At 41.1% G+C, this 20,965-nt stretch overlaps 1 pseudogene; it reads right to left on the minus strand.

The window, feature by feature from the left end:
* The window catches only part of LOC127436286 (NACHT, LRR and PYD domains-containing protein 12-like), a 65,309-nt pseudogene that overhangs the window by 29,950 nt on the left and 14,394 nt on the right, over positions 1–20,965 (minus strand).

The following is a 20,965-nucleotide window of genomic DNA, read 5'->3' on the forward strand; positions in this document are numbered from 1 at the left end:
GTCGGTTGGTGCGGGTCCTGATGCTGCGATACCGCCTACCTGATGGTAGCAGTGAGAACAGCCCATGGCTCGGGTGGCTGGAGTCTCTGATGATACTCCGAGCTTTTTTCACACACCACCTTGTATATATTTCCTGGAGGGAGGGAAGCTCACCTCCGATGATGTGTCTGGCAGTTCGCACCACCCTTTGCAGTGCTTTGCAGTTGTGGGCGGTGCTATTGCCGTACCAGGCGGAGATACAGCCAGTCAGGATGCTCTCCACAGTGCAGGTGTAGGACCGTGTGAGGATGTGGCGGTTCATTCCAAACTTCCTCAGCCGTCTCAGGAAGAAGAGGCGCTGATGAGCCTTCTTCACAACGACTTCAGTGTGGATGGACCATGTGAGTTCCTCATTGATGTGGACACCCAGGAACTTGAAGCTGCTGATTCTCTCCACTGGTGCTCCATTGATGGTGATGGGACTGTGTTCTCTGTCTTTTCTTCTGAAGTCCACCACAAGCTCCTTTGTCTTACTGACGTTGAGGGAGAGGTTGTGCTCCTGACACCAGTGTGTCAGAGTGTGTACCTCCTCTCTGTAGGCTGTTTCATCATTGTCAGTGATCAGACCTACCACCGTCATGTCATCAGCAAACTTAATGATGGCATTGGAGCTATGTGTTGCCACATAGTCATGTGTGTACAAGGAATACAGTAGTGGGCTGAGAACACAGCTCTGCGGGGCTCCAGTGTTGAGGGTCAGTGATGAAGAGATGTTGCTGCCTATTCTAACCACCTGGCGTCTGCTTGACAGGAAGTCCAGGATCCAGCTGCACAGCGAGCTGTTTAAGTCCAGAGCCCGGAGTTTCTCATCTAGCTTGGAGGGCACTATGGTGTTGAATGCTGAGCTGTAGTCTACAAACAGCATTCTCACATAAGTGTTCTTTTTTTCCAGGTGGGAGAGAGCAGTGTGTATTGTAGATGCAATGGCATCATCAGTGGAGCGGTTGTTGCGGTAAGCAAACTGCAGCGGGTCAAGAGAGGGTGGCAATACAGAGCAGATGTAATCTCTGATTAGTCTCTCAAAACATTTGCTGTTGATGGGGGTCAGAGCAACTGGATGCCAGTCATTTAAACAAGTTATTTTTGATTGTTTTGGAACAGGCACAATGTTGGATGTTTTAAAGCATGTGGGGACTACAGACAAAGAGAGGGAAAGGTTGAAAATGTCCGTAAAAACACCAGCCAGCTGGTTCGCGCACGCTCTGATGACGCGGCCCGGAATGCCGTCTGGGCCAGCGGCTTTGCGGATATTCACCCGTCTGAAGGATCGGGTTACATCCACTACAGAGACAGAGAGTGAACTAACCTCTGTAGCTTCAGCCGCGAGAGCTCTCTCCGCGAGGGCGGTGTTATTTCCCTCAAAACGAGCATAAAAAGTATTTAGCTCATCCGGTAGAGAGGCAGCGGTGTTCATGGTGGAGTTTTTATTCCCTTTAAAGTCCGTGATGATGTTAATTCCCTGCCACATGCTTCTAGAGTTGGTGGTGTTAAACTGTCCTTCAATCTTACTCCTGTACTGGCATTTTGTGGTTCTGTTTTTCGGAGGGTACAACTGGCTTGTTTATGCTCCTCCACATTCCCGGAATTAAAAGCGGAGGTCTGCACATTAAGTGCCGCGCGAACATCGCTATTAATCCATGGTTTCTGATTCGGATAGATTCGTACAGTTCTGGTCGGAACGACGTCCTCTACGCACGTTCTGATGAAACACATTACGCTATCAGCGTAAAGCTCGATGTCGTCATCAGAGGCGGACCGGAACATCTCCCAGTCCGTGTGATCAAAACAGTCTTGTAGCGTAGAATCTGATTGGTCCGACCAGCACTGGATCTTTCTGAGGGTGGGTGCTTCCTGTTTCAATTTCTGCCTGTAAGCGGGCAGAAGCAGAATGGAAGAGTGGTCTGATTTGTCAAATGGTGGGTGGGGGAGGAATTTGTAGCCATCCCGGAACGGAGAGTAGCAATGGTCCAAAACCCAGTCCCCTCGTGTGTTGAAACTAATGTGCTGGTGATATTTTGGTGCGACTGATTTTAAACTGGCTTTATTAAAGTCCCCAGTCACAGTGAACACGGCCTCAGGGTGCGCGGTTTCCTGCTCACTTATACTCCCATACAGTTCCTTGAGTGCCCGGTCTGTGTCGGCTTGTGGGGGGATGTACACAGCAGTGATGATGACCGCTGTGAATTCCCTCGGTAGCCAGAATGGTCGACACAGAAGCATGAGAAATTCCAGATCAGGAGAGCAGAAAGACTTGATAGAATATACGTTCCTCTGATCACACCAGGATTTGTTGATCATAAAACATACTCCACCACCTCTGCTTTTACCTGAGAGGTCTTTTGCTCTGTCCGCTCGGTGCACGGAGAACCCCGCGGGTTCAATGGCCGAGTCTGGAATCTCCGCAGACATCCAAGTTTCTGTTAGGCAGATAATGCAGCAGTCACTTGTATCTCGTTGGAAAGAGATCCGCGCTTTCAGCTCGCAGAGCTTGTTATCCAGAGACTGGACATTTGCCAGTAGAATAGTGGGTAGCGGGGGTCGATTCGCGCGGCGTCTTACTCTGATGAGAACGCCGGCTCTGTTTCCCCTTTTCCTTTTGCGTTTCCGCGGCCGTGCTGCCTAGACAAAGGGCTCCGCTTGCGTGTTTGTAAACAGCGGGTCAGCATTGAGGAATGTGAAGTCCGGTTTACGGTGTGAAATTGCTGAACCAATGTCCAAAAGTGTTTGTCTGTCGTAGACAATAAGGCAGACAACATCCAAGACAAAAAACATAAGAATTGTTAACAAAACAAACAAAACATTACTATGTTGTGTCGGAGCTCGCAACGCAGCAGCCATACTCGGCGCCATCTTGAGTCCAGTCTTTAAAGGAGGAAGCGGGGGTCAGGTGAACAGTCCACAGAAATCTTTATTTTTCCACTTTTCAGCTTAACACAAAACAGTTTGCGTTTCAGAACTGCGTAAATGCACACACTCTGCTGCATGTCTCTCTCTCTCTCTCTCCCCTCCGGTGGTCTGGACGCCCTTTTTATCCCTCTCCAGCTCTCACTGTAACACAGAACAGCTGTTAGAGATAATTTCCCACAAGTATCAATCCTTACTGTTCTTCCTCTCATGGCTTCACTCAACAAAGACGTTGCTCGGCCACGCCCACATCACCACATTCCCCCATCACCCAACTCAGGCCGGGCAGCCATCTGGCCTGTGACCTACTCCCCCCATTTCTAGAGAGAGAATCCGCCACTGCCATCTGCACCCCCAGCCTGTGGACCACCTCAAACTTAAAAGACTGGAGAGCTAGATACCAATGAATGATCCGTGCATTGGCATCCTTTATGCAATGGAGCCACTGGAGCAGGGCGTGGTCTAAACAGAGGGTGAAAGCACACCCCAAGATAGTACTGGAGGGTGTTGGACCACCCACTTGATGGCTAAACACTCCTTCTCTGTCGTGCTGTACTTAGTCTCCCTCAGTGAGAGTTTGCAACTAACCTACAGCACGGGGTGCTCCTCCCCCTCCAATATCTGGGACTGTACCGCTCACCACCCCCTGTCCGATGAATCTGTCTGCAAGATAAAAGGGAGAGAGAAGTCAGGAGAGTGCAATAACGGCCCCCAACTCCCTGTCCGACACGTCAGTCTGTAAAACAAAAATGAAGAGAGAAATCAGGAGAGCGTAAGAGCGGCTCACCACAAAGTGCATCTTTCACCTGCATGAACACCTGCTGACACGGCTACGTCCACTGGACTGGATCTGGTGCCCCCTATTTAGTCAGATCAGTCAGGGGGCTGGTGACAGTTGAATAATTAGGCATAAACCTGTGATAATAATCAGCCAGTCCCAGGAACTGTCTCACCTCCGGTTTTATCAATTTGGGGCTGCACCTGCCCGTGACCCAAGTGGAAGCCCAAATACCATACTTCCAACCACCCAATTGTGCACTTCTTTGGGTTTGCCGTGAGTCCCGCCTGTCTCAATGACCTCAGGGCAGCCCTCAGATGTCAAACATTACTGTAAATAATGATATCATCCAGATAGGCAGCGGCGTAAGCAGCGTATGGTCTGAGGATGTGGTCCATGAGCCGCTGAAACGTGGCCTGGGCCCCAAACAAACCGATCGGAAACGTCACCAATTGGTGTAATCTGAACGGTGTGGAAAATGCCGTCTTTTCAAGGGACATGGGAGTTACGGGGATCTGCCAATATCCCTTTGTTAAATCCAGTGTCGAATAAAAGTAAGCCGCGTCTAACCGATCGAGCAGTTCATCAATCCAAGGCATCAGGTACACATCAAATTTAGACACCCCACTGACTTTCCTATAATCCACACAGAACCGGACCGAGCCGTCACTTTTCGGAAACAGTACCACCGGGCTGGCCCAGTCATTGTGGTATTCTTCTAGTACCCTCATATCTAGCATGGCCTTTAATTCTTTATAAACCACTTCTTTTTTGTGCTCGGGTAATCAGTAGAGACAACTGTGCACCACTACCCCTGGGGTCGTTTCAGTATGGTGCTCTATGAAATTCATATGACTGGGAAGATGCGAGAACACATCTGAGAATTCTCCTTGCAACCTGGCAACCTCTGTGACTTTTGACGGTGGTCTCTGCAAGAGGTAGTCTCCGCAAGTGACTGGAGTGACTCGATAGGTGCTTTTAAGTTCACCTCCGGTTTGAGCTCCTCCCTCTCCAGAACCACCATTGCCAAAGTCACGGGGACCGCCTCTATCCACGGTTTTAGGAGATCGAGGTGGTAAATCTAACGTTCTCTGCCTCTATCCATTCATTTAACCTCATAATCGATTTCCCCAACTTGCTGTGTGACCTCAAAGGGTCCTTGCCACTTGGCGAGTAATTTAGAGCTTGATGTGGGGAGCAATACAAGGACTTTATCTCCTGGTGTAAATTCCACTAGCCGAGTGCCCTTATTAAACAGCCGGCTTTGACATTCTTGAGCCTGGAGCAAATTCTCCTGCATTAATTTCCCCAGTGTGTGGAGTTTTGCTCTATATTCAAGAACGTATTGAATTTGTTTTTGCTGTTTGAAGGTCCCTTCTTCCCATTTTCACGTAGCACATTGAGCATGCCGTGCGGTCGATGTCCGTACAATAATTCTAATGGGGAGAACCCCATGGAGACTTGTGGGACCTCTCATAATGTAAATAATACGGGCTCAAGCCACCTGTCCCAATTTCGAGTGTCTTCATGCAGCAACTTACGAATCATATTCTTTAGTGTCTGATTAAATTGTTTGACCAATCCATCCATTTGGGGGTGGTAAATGCTGGTCTGAATTTGGTTTAATCCCCAATAATTTGTACAGTTCACATGGTGTACATGACATAAACATAGTGCCCTGATCAGTGAGGATTTCTTTTGGAATCCCCACTCGGAAGATTATTCTGAAGAGTGCCTCCACAACACTTCATGCTGAGATGCTGCATAGAGGCACTGCTTCCAGATATTGCATTGCGTAGTCCACCAGAACCAACACAAAGCGATGCCTGCGTGCTGTCCGCTCTAATGGCCCGACGAGGTCCATGCCAATTCTTTCGAAGGGGACCTCGATCAATGGAAGGGGGGGCAATGGTGCTTTTGGGGTGGCCACAGGATTCACTAGCTGACATTCATAGCATGCCGCACACCACCTGCGAACATCCCTGCGAATGCCTGGCCAGTAGAAACGGGCCATCAAATGGTTTAGTATTTTTTCCTGTCCTAAGTGACCCGCCATCAGATTATGATGAGCTGTCTGGAATAGCATTTCCTGCTTTATCTGAGTGTCCTGCATCATTCGATACAACCAATACTTAATAATAAAAAAAATACGGATATGTCTGCAATGTCTTCAGGAGGCACTGACCGTCAATCACATTCACTTGGTCAAAGTGCGGAGAGGGCCTAAGGGTCTCATCTTGTGTCTGCTCCAGAGGGAAATCCCCTGCAGGGAATCCTCTAAGGGTGGGGGAAGCCGCCTGTGGGGGAGAGTGGAGATGGTTAGGGAATACCAGCTGTTTGAACGGGACCAGGGAATCAGTTTTGGGGTCAGAATTCCCCATTTCTGAGGAATAGGAACAGGACAAGGGGAAGGAGAGGTGGAGGAAAGAGAGAGAGAGAGGAGGGCTCGCTGGCTCCTGAATATGTCGCCAAATGGTCTTCAGCCAGCTGGATTGCCTCTGTCAGCAATGCCGGGCAGTGGTAGTGGACCCACTCAGCCATTCCTTTCGGTAACCGGCCGACGAACTGCTCCAGTACCACAAGGTCGATGACAGCTTCGGCATCACGATCCTCTGCCAGCAGCCACCTCCGACAGGCATCGCGGAGCTGTTGAGCGAAGGCAAACAGGCGACCGCATTCGCTGTATGGCAGCGTACGGAAGCGCTGCCAGTTTTGTTCAGGCTTTTGGCAGACCCATTGCAAGATGGCCTGCTTTAGGTCCGCGTACTCCATGACATTCGTGACCGGAAGTTGTTGGGCCATGAGGTGGGCTTCCCCCGGACAGCAAGGGCAGCAATCAGGCTGCCCACTGTGTGTTGGGCCAGCCCCACACTTCAGCCACCTGCTCGAAGAGCTCAATGAAGGCCTCTGGATTGTCTTGTGGCCCCATCTTCGCGAGTGTGATGTGGGGCTGGGCTATGGCTGTGGCCAGGGTCGTGGCAGGAGTACTCCCCTGGGACATCAAGCTCCACAATACCTGACTATCCTCCGCCTGGGCTTGGAGCAGGACCTTGAAACGCTGCTCCTGCTCCACACGTAAGTCCAGGAGGGCTTGATGTTGGGTCTAATGGATGCCAGCAAGAGTCTTGATGACTTCGGTTAATGTTGAGGACTCCATGATGGCGTTTCTTCCTCCTAATCCCAGGTTTCGGCATCACTGTGACAGATCTCTTGCTACTTTGAAGGAGGAAGCGGGGGCCAGGTGAACAGTCTTTATTTTTCCACTTTTTAGCTTAACACAAAACAGTTTGCTTTTCAGCACAACATAAATTCACACACACTCTGCTACCTGGACACCCTTTCTTTCCCTTTCCAGCTCTCACTTTAACACAGAACAGCTGTTAGAGATAATTTCCCACAGGTGTTAATTCTTACCATTCTTCCTCTCCCGGCCTCGCTCTATGCAGCCACGCCCACATCACCACAAACTGGCAAATAGGTATTTCAGAGTTTAGCAATGTGTTGACCTGTCCTTCCCAGTGCTCACATGAAACTTTTTTTTACAAATATAACATACTGTGTATCAGGTCTTGTGTGATTCTCAGACAGATGATCTTACCACAGTATCTCCAGTTTACAGTGAGGATTCTCAAGACCAGTAGAGAGCAGCTTCAGTCCTGAGTCTCCTAGTTTATTCCCAGACAAATCCAGTTGTCTAAGGTGTGAGGGGTTTGATCTCAGAGCTGAAGCCAGAGCAACACAACCTCCATCTGTGACACCACAATCCTTCAACCTGCAGAGAACAATAACACAATCTTCATTCTCTCAGTTTAAGATAGAAGATATTCAAAGCAGTTCTTTAGTTTAAAAACTTAAATATCGCTAACCTTTTCTCTAGGATGCATTTGTTGGTCGAAAATGACAATGCAATTAGATGCATATTTTATGCATGTATTTATATAAAACAAAATCCATGATAAACATATGACAGAAAAACAAATAACAGTGTGTGTGTGTCCTCAGGTTACTTCATTTGGCCTGTCACTGTAATAAGTGTACTGTATATCAGTATGGATAAAAGCACCTACTAAATGACAGCTTGCTATGTACTGAATATAATTTTGAACATGATATTTAACACTGCCTATATGTAATTACATACAGTGGCAAGAAAAGGTATGTGAGCTCTTTGGAATTAGCTGGTTTTCTGCATTAATTGGTCATAAAATGTGATCTCATCTTCATCAAAGTCACAAGTATAGACAAACACAATGTGCTTAAGCTAACAACACACAAACAATTATCATTTTTCATGTCTTTATTGATCACATCCCATTAGCATTCACAGTGCTGTGGAAAACGTGAACCCTTGGATTGAATAACTGCTTTGGCAGCAATAACCTCAACCAAGCATTTCCGGTACCTGTGAATTAGACCTGCACAATGTTCAGAAGGAATTTTGGACCATTCTTCCTTAAAGAACTGCTTCAGCTCAGCCATATTCTTAGGATGTCTGGTGTGAATGGCTATCTTGAGGTCATTCCACAGCATCTCTATTTGGTTAAGGTCTGGGCTCTGACTGGGCCACTTTTCTTTTTTTTTCTGTAGTGAATATACTTTAATGTTCAGGGTCATTGTCCTGCTGCATCACCCAACTTTTACTGAGCTTCAGCTGGTGCACAGCTACCCAGACATTATCCTGTAGGATTTATTGATGAACTTGGGAATTCATTTTTCACTCGATGATGGCAAGCGGTCCAGGCCCCGAAGCATGCTCCCTCCACCATATTTTACTGTTGGGATAATGTTTTCATGTTGGTATGTGGTGCCCTTTTTACACTATATGTAGTGCTGTGTGTTCTTCCCAAACAATTCAACCTTAGATTCATTGATCCACAAAACATTTTCCCAGTAGCACTGTAGAGTGTCAAGGTGGTCTTTGGCAAACTTCAGGCACACAGCAATGTTTTTGTTTTAAATCAGGGCCTTCCTACATGGTGTCCTGCCATGGACACCTTGCTTGCTTAATGTTTTCAGTATAGTAGACTCATGATGTTAACCAGTTACAATGATTCCTTCAAGTCTTTAGATGTCACTCAAGGGTTCTTTTTTACCTCATTGAGCATTCTGCAGTGTGCCTTTGAGACATCTTGGCTGGACAGACACTTCTAGGGAGAGTAGCCACAGTCCTAAATTGTCTCCACTTATAGACATAAGTAGTCATAGTCTAAATGTGAAAAGATGAATATCTAAGTTCTTTGAGAAAACTTTGTAACCCTTTCCATCTTTATGCAAAGCAACAATTCTTGACCGTAGGTCTTCTGAGATCTCTTTTTTGCGAGGCATGTTCCACGTCAGTAGATGCTTCTTGTGAATAGTAAACTAAAAATATCGGAGTGCTTTTTATAAGTCTAAGTAGCTCTAATCCTCAACTTTAATCTTGTTTCATTAACTGGATGCCAGGTTTGCCAATTCCTGACGTCATTAGCCTAGGGGTTCACATACTTTTTCCAACCTACACTGTGAATGTTTGAATGATATATTCAGTATGTACAAGAACAATACAATCATTTGTGTGTTATTGGTTAAAACAGATTGCGTTTGTACATTATTGTAACTTAGATGAATATCAAACCAGATTTTAAGACAAATTTAAGTACAACCCCAGTTCCGAAAAGGTTGGAACAGTATAAAAAATGCTAATAAAAACAAAAAAAGAGTAATTTATTAAATTATATTCAACCTTTGCTATATTGAAAGCACTACAACTAAACATTATATGATGTTTTACCTTGTGAATTTCGTTGTTTTTTTACAGTGTTTACCACTGTGAAACATCACCATTTCTTCTAATAACACTTAAGCATTTAGGCACTGAAGACATAAGTTTGTTAAGTTTAAAAAGTGGAATTTTCCCCCATTCATCCATTATACAGGTCTTCAGCTGCACAATTGTGCGGGGTCTTCACTGCCGTATTGTGCAATTCATAATGCAACACACATTCTCAATTGGAGATGGTCAGGTCTGCAGGCAGGCTAATCTAGCACCTGCACTCTCTGCATTTTTGGCCAGTATATGGTTTGAAGTTGTCCTGCTGAAAATTCCGAGACATCCCTGGAAAAGACGGTGATGGATGTCAGTATATGATGCTCCAAAATTTGTACGTCTGTCTGCATTAATGGTGCCCTCACAGATGTGCGAGTTACCCATGCAATGGGCACTGACACATCCCTGGTCCAAATAGACACCGGCTTTTGGAACTGATGCTGATAACGGCTTGGATGGTCCTTTTCCTCTTTGGCCCAGAGAACACGACGGCTGTGTTTTTTTTATGTGGACTCATCGGACCAAAAAAACATGGTTCTACTGTTCTACTTTCCATCTAAGATGAGACCGAGCCCAGAGAAGTCAGCAGCACTTCTGGACAGTGTTGATGTAGGGCCTCTGCTTTGCATAGTAAAGTCTTAACTTGCATCTGTGGATGCAGTGGCAAATGATGTTGCTAACAAAGGTTTACTAAAGTAATCCCAAGACCATGTTCATGATATCCATTACAGATGAATGATGTTTTTTAAGACAGTGATATCTAAGGGATCAGAGATCACATGCATTCAGAAGTGGTTTTCGTCTTACCCTTTATACAGCGAGATTTGACCATATTCTTTGAATCTTTTAACTATATTGTGCACTTTAGAGGGTGAAATGCCCGAAATCCTTCCAATTTGTCTTTGGGGAACATTGTCCTCAAAGTGCTGGATTATTTGCTGAAGTATCTGTTGGCAAATTTACAAGTCTCAAATGATCCTTGCTCTTGAAGGACTAGGCTGTTTTTGGAAGCTCCTTATATACTATGACACGACTGCCTCACCTGTTTAACATCTCCTATTTCACACTGCCTTGTTATTAACTGATCAAAATGTTATTCGTCTTAAATTGCCTTTTTTTGGAGCATGTTGCAATCATCTGATTTGAAATTACTGTTGTAGGACTTTGATGCAGAAGATAACTATGTGAAATTCAACAATTGTACACAGAATGATTTAAATACAGAATCTACACTGACTTTCTCCTGAGCTATAAAGAGATTCGGACTGGCGCCAGCAAGTCTGGGTGTCGTGCATCTGGCAAATCTTAACTGCCATAAAAACAGTGGGGAATCTTGGGAAAGGCACAGTGAAGCTCATCTGTCTTTATTGTTAATCAGATAAACCCGCAAACTAACTCATCAAATGACTGGTCATTTGCTGATGAACTACTCTTTTCATGATCACCAGGGAAACCCATTGTTCTTCAATATAACCAACTCCACGTTTAAAACTATTATTACTAATCATGAGGCATGTTTCCAGCTCACCAGCTCACATGAAGCTTCATTCATGAACAGTTGACATGGATCTTGGCCTTTTCTATTTCACTACAATCCAAATACACAGACATGTGTAGGATTATACTACAAATATGGACAAATGCATCCTATGCAGATGATAACCCTGACAATTATGTTTTTCATAACGTGTGGTGTATTATCCGCGTTAAAACTAAAAAACTAATTAGTAGGAAGTTTTATAATGCATTATAACTGAATTATAACTGTAATTGAATAAGAAAGTACAACTGTTTGGTATGTAATTGTCTCTTAAATTTCAGAATGATGGTATGAAGTATTTTCGTGTTATTTGCAGTTACAGTTTTCTTATGAAATTCATGATTAAAATGTTCACCTTTTGAGTGGGAAACTGACAAACCTTAGAACAAAGGCCATAAATTAATTATCTTGAGGGGAGGACAGTTTGACCACAGGCCCTCTGAAAAGCCACCTCTGATTGGCTTAGAACCTCTTTGGGGTGTGAACAAATCAAATGGGTTAAAAGACCAGCCTGGACAACCCCCTCAAGTTCTTCTCTGCTCTACAGCCATCATATACTTTGACCTCTGTCCCGGGAAGTCCCGAGTTCTCTTACTGATGATAATGGTAATGATTTTTTCAAACTACGATTAGGTTGCTTACCCTCTGTATACCCCTCTTTTACAAAAGTAAGGTTTACACAAACATTTAATAAGTAAATACTTTTAATTCTACTAAGTTTAACTAACAGCCATATCTAAAACTATGTTTTTAAAGTTTATACGTCTCTCACTAAACCCCTCTCCACTCACACACACACACACACACACACACACACACACACACGCTTTCTGGACAGCACACACTAAAACATAAACCTTATACTGGAGAAAATACTTATTTAAAACTTGTAGAAAAGACCAACTAAATGTATAATCGTTGTCCTCTTCTAACAGGATATGGATGTCAAAGTAAGTATTGACATTTTTTTTTTATCTTTCTCATTTTCACCTACGATTGCAAACAATACATAGACTTTTATTTTTAAATTGTTATACATGTACACTTTTATTAGAATGACACAGTTACCATATCAGGAGCATAGTCATTCAACACCACAATGAAATACAATACTGTGTAAAAGTCTTAGGCACATAAGATGTTTCACAAAAGCATTTGTCTTCAGATGGTTATTTATATCTTCAGCTTTAGTGTGTCAATAGAAAATATAAATAACATTTCTTTTGTAAATAGAAAAGATTAGAAGAACAGGGAGCCCTGCAACAGATATCATGGCCCCCACAAAGCCCCCCACTGAACATCATGTCAGTCTGAGATTACATAAATAGACCGAAGCAATTGAGACAGCCTAAATAGATAGCAGAACTGTGGTGAATTCTCCAAGAAGCTTGGAACATCCTATCTGCCAACAACCAAGAAAAAATGTGTCCAGGTGTACCTAGAAGAACTGCTGCTGTTTTAAAGGCAAAGGTGGTCACACCGAATATTGATTTTAGCTTTTTTATGTTTACTGGACTTTGTATGACATTAACTGAGAAATGAAAACTATTTGTCATTATTTTTGAAGACATCTCACTATGCAACATTTTTCACAAATGCCTAAAATTTTTGCACAGTACTGTATATCAAATAATTACAGATATTTCTTAATCTCACTCTTAAAAATCATCAAAATTACCATTAACACAGAAAATATGATTTTAGCACAACAGCGATAACATTGAATAAGTGATTAATCACTGTTGTATTCATATTATTTCAAATGGCAGAGACATCATTTTGGGGTAGAAGCAACAAACATAACCTGTCGAGTAGGTGCTCCCTAGTTTGTGATGAAAACATAGTTAAATAATAATAATGCCAATAATATTAATAATAATGTCTTAAGATAAGCACTTACGATTTTCTTTTACCACTGTAATTATATATAAAATAGTTTAGAGAGTAGAAGTAGAGATAAACTCGACTAAAGTTATTATGAATTTATGTAAGTATTTGGTTATAAATGCTCAATTTATTCAATCTTACCTTGCTGATCCAGACATGGTACTTAATGAGGGTTTATTAAGACAGAGAGTAACTAGGGGCAACCCTCTGTAACACAGGACAACTATGAAATAAATAACCGAAATGCAAACTTTGGTAAAAACCTATAGTTTTAGTTCAAACAAGTTTTATATTCAGTGATCATAAAACCTATTAAAGGAAATTCAGTGTCGTAAATTAGAAAGAAAATTATTCTTAGCAAACAATACACCAATTTATAAGTATAAAGAGAGTATGCATTTGGATCTGTTGTGGTTTACAATTTAAAGGTTGTCTACTTTTTCACCACCTTTTGTCCATCTTATTCATTCAACTCATTCAACTACTAATCGTAGTTTTGGTTAAAATATCTCTTTGAATGGATCAGTCAGACAATGTTATTATGTAAAATAGAGTAAATATGAATATATTTGCTATAAGAAACACGTTTTACTCTGTAAGACATTTTTGTCAAATCTTTGTTAAATCTCATCTGTTCATTTCACAAATTTTGGTTTTGCTCTCTAAACTATTTTATATACAATTATAGTGGTAAAAGAAAATCCTAAGTACTTATCTTAAGACATTATTATTAATATTTTTGGCATTATTATTATTTAACTATGTTTTCATCACAAACTAGGGAGCACCTACTCGACAGGTTATGTTTGTCGCTTCTACCCCAAAATGATGTCTCTGCCATTTGAAATAATATGAATACAACAGTGATTAATCACTTATTCAATGTTATCGCTGTTGTGCTAAAATAATATTTTCTGTGTTAATCGTAATTTTGATGATTTTAAAGAGTGAGATTAAAAAATATCTGTAATTATCTGATATATTTCATTGTGGTGTTGAATGACTATGCTCCTGGTATGGTAACTTTGTCATTCTAATAAAATTGTACATGTATAACAATTTATAAATAAAAGTCTATGTATTGTTTGCAATCATAAGTGAAAATGAGAAAGATCAAAAGATGAAAAAAATTTCAATACTTACTTTGACATCTATATCCTGTTAGAAGAGGACAACGATTATACATCAGTTGGTCTTTTCTACAAGTTTTAAATAAGTATTTTCTCCGGTATAAGGTTTATGTTTTAGTGTGTGCTGTCCAGAAAGCATGTGTTGATGGTGTTAAATATGTGTTGTGTGTGCGTGTGTCGAGGGGTTTAGTGAGAGATGTATCAACATAGTTTTAGATACCACTGTTAGTTAAATGACCGGTGTCATTTAAGTACTCTTGCTTATCTATAGTTGTTTAAACTTGGTAGAATTAAAAGTATTTACATATAATTAAACATTTGTGTAAACCTTACTTTTGTAAAAGAGGGGTATGCAGAAGGTAAGCAACCAAGTCGTAGTGTTTACTCATTACATTCATAATTTTATGGAGTGAGCTAGTAAGAGAGGATGTGAAATGATAGTTAAAAATATTACATTTAATCTTCACATTAAGTTGTGCGCAAAAATGAATAATCTTTAAATAGTGCACACATTTATGATTGATAATAAGGGAATAAATGTGACAATTTTAATTTCTTTAATCATAATGAAGTGTACTTGCTTTAAAAACTTTAAAATGTAGTTTGTTAAATAATAGTGAAAGCACATTTTGTTTTAACATTAATTTATAATTAAAGGAACTAATTTACATCTAATTTGCTTCAATCTTACTTTTGTAGAAGTCAACAAGTTTGTGCACAGCATTAATTAGGACGGTCTGAAGTACCTGTCGGGACATACAAGATCAGTCTTATCTTATCTGAAAGGTACATGACCAAAACCTTCTCATGTCCATAAGAGGAAATAGCTGTTGAAGAAGTAAACTACTGACTCAATAACTTACTAGAATCTCTTGAAAGAATCTAAAATGTTTAATTATCATTAACAGTACAGTTTACAAATAATTTTCAAATAAAATATTCAAAAATTACTATGATTCACAATAAAAGAATATATGTGAATGATTAATTAACCATATTGAGGTCTTTGAACTTTAAAACTTAGTAAATAAGTTAAAACATAACAGTTTGTTAAATGGCAGGTGTAAGCTCGTTTTTTAACATTCATTTTATACGTAGAATTAAATTTATTTAAATGTAATTAAATATTTGTTTAAATTTACTTTGTATTCTTGACGCTGTGTGATCCACATTGTTGTGTTTAGTAGCCTTGTCACGGTCCTGTCACTCTGTCAGTCTGGGTTTTTCTGTGGCAGGATCGTGACATCATTGTTCTGTGTCTGTCTTGTGTTCTGTCTGTCTTTGTAAGCGCACGGCTTCGGTTGTGGTTTTACTGCCATGCGCTTTTCGGTAAGTCTTGTTTCATGTCCGGACCATGGTGTCTGGATCCTGACTTCCCTGTCTGATTCGGTTTCAGTCTGTGTCAGGATCCAGACACTCATGCTCCATGTTCTGTCTGTTAATTGCATGAGTGCATTGCGCTTATGTCATCTTGGTGGCATGCACACACGTCAAACATTTATGTCTGTCTCTTGTGACCACGGATGCACTTTGGGCTGCGCGCCCGGGTCGCGATCTGTCTTCATGTTGTGCGGAGCTTCAGTCTTCTGTCTGAGGTGTTTGGTTTATTTGTGGTTGAACTCTCGCACAAGTGTCCCATCTCGTCTTGTCGCCTGTTGCGTGCATCGCATGGCGTTTGCCTTGCGATGTACGCTCAGGCTTTGTCTGTTGCGAGAATGCACGTCATTGCTTTGTTGGCGTTGCCGTGCATTCTCTCGTCTTATCTGTCGGTTGGCATGAGCGCATGTTGCCTTATTGTCCTGGCGATATGCGCTTGTGCCATTTGGGTGTCTGTGTCTTGTGAGAGCACGTGGCTTTGTTTTGTTTCTGTATTGCCACGTGTCTCTCAGTCTTGCATCATACCTCCTTGTTTGCCTATGTAAAAAGGGCCAAACTATTGGTCCCATGTCGGATTCCAATAAAATGGCTGAAGGTTTCTGAATTGTTCTGTCTTTTCTGAGCGCTGAAGCAAAAACACTTATTAATTTGCATTTTATCAATTGACTCTGCTATTAATTTTATCTGACTGCAATTTTATATTAATCTGACTCCAATTTAAGTTGAACCTCTAATTAAATTTAAGCTCTAATTGATTTCTGATCATTCTTTTAATTTAATATTTTTAAGTTATTGAATACTTTGAATTGTGAATCGAACTTTCATTATCCTTTCATTCAGGTCCCGATTGTCGCTTAGAGTCATATGCTGGCCGATTAATTACATAGATCTCACAGACACAAAATCAGCAGTTCCGTTCATAGTCAGCAGTTGCAGGGTTTACTAATATCATCTGGTTCGGCCGCCTACTGCTTGCTCATAACCAGATGATTTTATTTAGTCACATTTCATACAACTTGCTAAGACGGTGATAAGCAGTGACTGGTAGTCTTACATGGTTTTCTCCTATTCATAAGCTCCAGTAATGATCATTATCCTGGACATAAGTTTGCGGTTTTATTGGAATCCGACATCGGACCAATAGCTCGGCCCTTTTTACAAGTGGTGACCAACCTCAGTGATCTCCAGTGAGTGAGTGACATCTTTTCAGCGCGACATCCTGACTTGTACAGAGTATGAGGTTTGAGCTTCTCCTTTCCTGTCTCCAGCTGCTGTGTTAAGTTCATTCTTTTTTGCCTTTTAGAAATTGTGAGGGAAAGACTCAAACACTTCATATAGACACATTTGTAGAATGGGTCAATATACCCATTGTTAGACCGGAGACCGTAGAAATCCGGTGGGGCTGAAGAATTAGAGGGAAAACATGGCTTTCCAGGGAAATTACAGCGGCAGCGTAGACAAGGAGATTATGGAAATCGTGGCCTTACAATTAAAAGACCTCCTTGTTCGTCTAACCGACAAGGGAGTAGATTTCAAATGAGACAATAACGAAATAATATCCTGGTATTCTGCCGAGGGCCGAAAATTGGATTATAAAAGCAGAGGTGGGTAGTAACGCTCTACGTTTACTCCGTTACATTTACTTGAGTAACTTAAAAAAAAAAATAATTTACTTTGAGTAGGTTTAAAAGTGGGTACTTTTTACTCTCACTCAAGTAAATTTCTAATTAAATTTTTTTACTTTTACTTCTTTACAGTGGGTGGTGTTCCTGTCATTACATTACTGGGTTTAATTTTACTTAATGTGTAATTTATTGAGAGATTACTGAATGGGAATTTTACGATAGCGGAAGATCAGACAGCAGCGCGCACTGAGCCGCTGTCACAGACTGTCACTCAATTACTGCTGCGGCATCAAGCTCTTCAAAGTGAAACACTTTCTTCACTCCGCACAGTGAAAAAAAGAATAGTTTCGTCATGAAATGCCTTCATTTAACACCAAAACAAGCTGATACTTCAAGATTAAAATCACAGCTCCAACTTTAGGCAGCACGCTGAAGTAAGTTTTGGCTCTAATGATAACGCGGGCTTTTCTGTGTAATGTGATGGTCATTTTCAGGGTGATAATGTAACTGGGCTCTTAAGACAAGAGTTTTTAAGTGTACATTTTTAAATCAGTGCAGCAATATATCAGTGCGCTTTGTCCCGCGTCCCGCATGTCATGAGCAGCATTTACGCATTTACCCCGTGCCCACGCGGGGGTACTGGAAACTTTCATTGCTACTTCAGGTTGGATTAACTGTATAAATCCATGTAATCATCCAAGTGTAAATAAATGTCTTTTGCTCTGCCATTCGCGTGATCGACAACTGAAGCGCGAACAGACAGCATTTCTGCGAGTGCACAGCGAGGGGCATGAGAGATGTGCGGGCAAGAGGCGATCGTATGGCGAAGAGAGTGGCTGTGTCTGCAATCGTTCACTCATTCACTATTTCCTATAAAGTGAATAGCAGTTAGTGCACTACATCTCAGCAGTAAGTGAACAAAATGAGTGAATTCGGATGCTGACGTATACACAAAGCATCGGAGCTCTAGGGCCGTCACAGAAACAACGTCACATATGAAATTTACTTGGGCCTTACTTGTTATTCTTATTAAATAATATATTAATACAATAAATCTTCATTCTGTTTGTCATCTTTAATATATACTGTGTGTTAATATAAAGAGTAAACACATTTTATCAAATAAAGAGTACATTTTAAAATGTATCTGTATGTTTTGCCTCTCTATATGTTATTTTCTTCAAGTAATGATTTGTCAAAAGTAATTTAATACATTCTGCATGAAAGAAAACATTGCAGGAGTGAAGGAAGCAGTAAACTCCCAGCTCATACATCTTCCTCCTGGTGGACTGTGGGCAAATAACCGTCATCGAATGTACATCAAATGTGTTTAAGAATGAGTGAACAAAAGTAGGCAACGAGTGGCTCACTCAGAATTCAGACATTCCTACAAAATTGCAGACGCCTGAAATAGTGCAAAATATAGTGGATAGGGGGCGGTTTCAGACACAGCGTGTGTTCCACGACCGGGGTTGGTGCCCTACGCACTGGGCTGCATGAGAGTGGCGGTACTGCTGTACAAAACTAATTATCTAAATTCGACACTGAAAACTGTAACTACACTGAAATAAGAATCCACACAGGACATTAAAAGCTATGATATAGCTAAAGTTGGCATTCATTAAGCACGATCTTGCTTTGGTTTATATTTCAGCATTATATATAATGTCCTTGTGGGACATTTTCAAGTTTTCACTGTAATAATTACTAGAAATGTTTCCAAACCTCTCTTACTGACAAATTCATCCAGATCTGACAAGAGCCCTTAAAGGGATAGTTCACCCAAAAATTACAATTCTCATTATTTACTCACACTCATGCCACCCCAGACTTTCTCTCATCTGCTGTACTCAAATGAAGATTTTTAGAAGAATTTCTCAGCTCTGTAGGTCCATTCAATGCAAGTGGATGGGTGGCAACATTTTAAAGCTAAACAAAATCACATAAATCAGCATAAAAATAATCCATAAGACTCCAGTGGTTAAATCAGTATCTTCAGAAGTGATGTGATAGGTATGGATGAGAAACAGAGAAACAGATCACTTTCACATTCTTCTTCTTGTGTTTTTGGTGATTCACATTCTTCTCTGCATATCGCCCCCTGCTGTCTAGCAAAAAATGACAAATATTGATCTGTTTCTCACCCACACCTTTCATATCACTTCTGAAGATATGGATTTAACCACTGGAGTTTTATAGTTTACTTTTATGCTGCCTTTATGTGCTTTTTGGAGCATCAAAATTTTGGCCTACAGAGCTAAAATATTCTTTTAAAAATCTTAAATTGTGTTCTGCAGAAGAAAGGAAGTCATACACATCTGGGATGGCATGAGGGTGAGTAAATGATGAGAGAATTTAAATTTTTGGGTAAACTCTCTCTTTAAAGTGATAGCTCAGCCATAATTTAATATTCTGTCATAATTTCCCTACCCTCATGTTGTTCTAAACCAGTGTGACGCTTTGTATTATGTGGAACACAAAATATGTTAGACAGAATGTTAGGGACTGACTGACACTCATCATTTACTTTCAAAATATGGAGAAAATAAAACATTTACTGAAAGTAAATAGTGACTCAGGCAAACATTCTGTCTAATATCTCCTTACTGTGTTGCATGGAAGAAAGAAAATCATACGAGTTTGGAACAACATGATGGTAAATGATATAAGATAATAAAGGTCTATTATGTCATTTGTGAAAATAACAAATTACTCACTACTTGAGTACTCTTAATTGGATACTTTCTTACGCTTACTCAAGTAATTATTTATGTTAGTACTTTTACTTCTACTTGAGTAATTGTTTTTTTTTTTTTTTTTTAAGTAATTGTACTTTTACTTGAGTACAGTTTTTGGCTACTCTACCCACCTCTGTATAAAAGTAAATACAAAAAGATTCCCGTTGCTATGTTATACACACTTCATAGCAATGACCTGAAAACAATTGCTGAAAACGAACGAACTATAATGAGCATTAAAGAAATTGAAAAATCGCTATCAGAAGAGTTAATAACCCTAAGAGCACAGGTAAACGCACTCGCATATGAGAAACAAAATTGGGCAAGACATAGCGAGGCAATGGTGAAAAAAATAACTTACCAGCTCCAAAAGAAACTCCAAACCGGCAATAATTACATATTTGCTCTTGACGATTGCTGCGATAATGCAGGATTCCCAGTAGCTGCAGTCCAGCAAGTCAAGCATTTGAGTTAGAGGCTCAAAATGATAGCGATGATGATGATGCAGCCACGCTAGAGTGCGGACCACGGAGAGAATCTCATAACTGAGCTCCCGTTCAAAGGTTTGATGAACTGAGTCAACAAAGCCCAATAAAGGACTAGAACAAAACCTAACAATACACCAAAAAAAAAAAAAAAAAAAAAATCAGTTAAAGTCACTGTACTTACCAAATAACAGTGAGGGAACTGAACTGGGGATGGACATCATGAAAAACACGGCTTTGTAATTCACAGACCACACAACAAAGCCAGTATCATGTCCATCTCCACTACAGACACCATTCAACAAATCAATCAAAAACACAGCAGCATTTAAGCTAACCATCAACATGATTGTGGCCTCATCGACTCTGTTGTGTGCACTGAAGGGGAGCCCCCTCCCCAGCAAAAACAATACTGCATCAAACCAGAGGAAGAAGCTGCCATTCATGAAATAGTTAAACAACTTGAAGCCAGGGGGGTAGTTCGATGATGTAGTTCAACAACAAACTCTCCATGCCTCACAGTACCAAAACCAAATGGTAAATGTCGTCTTTGTATCGATTACCAACGTCACAACAAGGTTTTGCCCAAGGCTACAGCCATAGTGGCAAACCCGTCAACTTTGCTTTCCCAAATTTCAACAAAAGTGTCGTGGTTT

The sequence above is a fragment of the Myxocyprinus asiaticus genome, chromosome 46 (assembly GCF_019703515.2).
Source record: "Myxocyprinus asiaticus isolate MX2 ecotype Aquarium Trade chromosome 46, UBuf_Myxa_2, whole genome shotgun sequence".
Lineage (NCBI taxonomy): Eukaryota > Metazoa > Chordata > Actinopteri > Cypriniformes > Catostomidae > Myxocyprinus > Myxocyprinus asiaticus.